At 53.0% G+C, this 2,500-nt stretch overlaps 2 non-coding genes across 2 annotated transcripts; both read left to right on the top strand.

The window, feature by feature from the left end:
- Positions 1-188: 188 nt before the first annotated feature.
- On the top strand, positions 189-1,998 carry LOC145763171 (small subunit ribosomal RNA). Its single transcript, XR_014288302.1, has one exon. It is a non-coding gene; the product is annotated as a small subunit ribosomal RNA (ribosomal RNA).
- Positions 1,999-2,243: 245 nt separating this feature from the next.
- Positions 2,244-2,397, top strand: LOC145763168 (5.8S ribosomal RNA). Its single transcript, XR_014288300.1, has one exon. It is a non-coding gene; the product is annotated as a 5.8S ribosomal RNA (ribosomal RNA).
- Positions 2,398-2,500: the final 103 nt, after the last annotated feature.

Below are 2,500 nucleotides of genomic sequence, written 5' to 3'. Positions count from 1 at the left end.
GTGTTGTATGCAAACGCAGCCCGCGCGCGGCTTCGCCCGAAAGGGCGTCTGGCCGGTGTCGACGGCGTCCAGATCGCGGCTTACGCCGGGTTTGAGGAGCTAAGCAAAAATAGTGATTGAGTAATACAGTGCGATACCGCGACGGGGAAAGCGAAAGACTCCGTTCGCGTATTTTGTCGGCCGATAGTTACCTGGTTGATCCTGCCAGTAGTCATATGCTTGTCTCAAAGATTAAGCCATGCATGTCTCAGTACGAACTTGCGTACGGTAAAACTGCGAATGGCTCATTAAATCAGTCGTGATTCATTTGATCGTAAATTTTACTTGGATAACTGTGGTAATTCTAGAGCTAATACATGCAAAAAGCGCCGACCTTGCGGGAGGCGCGCCTTTATCATATCAAAAACCTGCCGGGCTTCGGCTCGTCTTGTTGGCGACTCGGGATAACTTTGCTGATCGCACGGTCTTGCACCGGCGACGGATCATTCAAGTGTCTGCCCTATCAACTTTCGTCGGTACGGTATCTGCCTACCGAGGTTCTTACGGGTAACGGGGAATCAGGGTTCGATTCCGGAGAGGGAGCCTGAGAAACGGCTACCACATCCAAGGAAGGCAGCAGGCGCGCAAATTACCCATTCCCGACGCGGGGAGGTAGTGACGAAAAATAACGATACAGGACTCTAACGAGGCCCTGTAATTGGAATGAGTACACTGTAAAAATTTTAACGAGTATCCATTGGAGGGCAAGTCTGGTGCCAGCAGCCGCGGTAATTCCAGCTCCAAAAGTGTATATTTAAGTTGTTGCGGTTAAAAAGCTCGTAGTTGGATTTTGGGCGCAGGCGTTCGGTCCGTCGCAAGGCGTGCACTGTTCGTTCTGGCTTTACCTCCGGTTTTCCGTCGGTGCTCTTGACTGAGTGTCGGCGGCGGCCGGGACGTTTACCTTGAAAAAATTAGAGTGTTCAAAGCAGGCGCTTCGCCTGGATAGTGTTGCATGGAATAATGAAATAGGACCTCGGTTCTTTTTTGTTGGTTTTCGGAGCGCGAGGTAATGATTAAGAGGGACGGACGGGGGCATTCGTACTGTGCCGTTAGAGGTGAAATTCTTGGATCGGCGCAAGACGAACGACTGCGAAAGCATTTGCCAAGAATGTTTTCTTTAATCAAGAGCGAAAGTCAGAGGTTCGAAGACGATCAGATACCGTCCTAGTTCTGACTATAAACGATGCCAACTAGCGATCGGGGGGCGTTATTTTGACGACCTCTCCGGCAGCTTGCGGGAAACCAAAGTCTTTGGGTTCCGGGGGAAGTATGGTTGCAAAGCTGAAACTTAAAGGAATTGACGGAAGGGCACCACCAGGAGTGGAGCCTGCGGCTTAATTTGACTCAACACGGGAAATCTCACCCGGCCCGGACACAGCGAGGATTGACAGATTGAGAGCTCTTTCATGATTCTGTGGGTGGTGGTGCATGGCCGTTCTTAGTTGGTGGAGCGATTTGTCTGGTTAATTCCGATAACGAACGAGACTCTGGCTTGCTAAATAGTTACGCGGCCTTCCCGGCCGGCGTTTAACTTCTTAGAGGGACTAGTGGCGTTTAGCCACACGAGATTGAGCAATAACAGGTCTGTGATGCCCTTAGATGTTCGGGGCCGCACGCGCGCTACACTGACCGGATCAACGTGTGTTCGCCTTGGCCGAAAGGTCTGGGTAACCCGATGAACCCCGGTCGTGCTAGGGATAGAGAATTGAAATTATTTCGCTTGAACGAGGAATTCCCAGTAAGCGCGAGTCATTAGCTCGCGTTGATTACGTCCCTGCCCTTTGTACACACCGCCCGTCGCTACTACCGATTGAATGGTTTAGTGAGGTCCTCCGATTGGGCCCGGGCTCGACTGGCGACGGTTGGGTCTTGGCCCGAAAAGACGATCTAACTTGATTACTTAGAGGAAGTAAAAGTCGTAACAAGGTTTCCGTAGGTGAACCTGCGGAAGGATCATTAGCGCGAGAAAAAAAATCGAAGAGCGAAAGAGCAAACACCGGGACGGCGACGTGCCTCGGCGCGTCCGCCGCCCCGCGATCAGGAACTTGTTTTGTCGGCGTCGAGTGCCCGAAGGCTTCATGCGGTGCGCGGGCTTGTCGCACTATTTGTTGCGACCGCGACCCGCTCGGCGTCACGCGATTTTTTCAGCCGGATGGCGAATCGAGGTTAGGAATCGAAGAGCGAAAAGCAAACAAACAAACGATGGCTCTTGGCGGTGGACCACTCGGCTCGCGAGTCGATGAAGGACGCAGCAAGCTGCGTGATTTAATGTGAATTGCAGAACACATTGAGCATTGACGATCTGAACGCGTATTGCGGCCTCGGGTTCATCCCGGGACCGCGTCCGTCTCAGGGTCGCAGAAACGACAACGGCCGGCGGGATCGGCTCCGCGACGGCTCGGCTCGCGTGCGTATGCCCGGCGACGGGCAATCGCCGCTCGGTTGAAGGTGGAAAGTTTTG

Source organism: Corella eumyota, unplaced genomic scaffold (assembly GCF_963082875.1).
Source record: "Corella eumyota unplaced genomic scaffold, kaCorEumy4.1 scaffold_250, whole genome shotgun sequence".
NCBI classification, from domain to species: domain Eukaryota; kingdom Metazoa; phylum Chordata; class Ascidiacea; order Phlebobranchia; family Corellidae; genus Corella; species Corella eumyota.
Note: the sequence above shows the minus strand (reverse complement) of the source record. Positions and strands in the feature narration are given on the sequence as shown.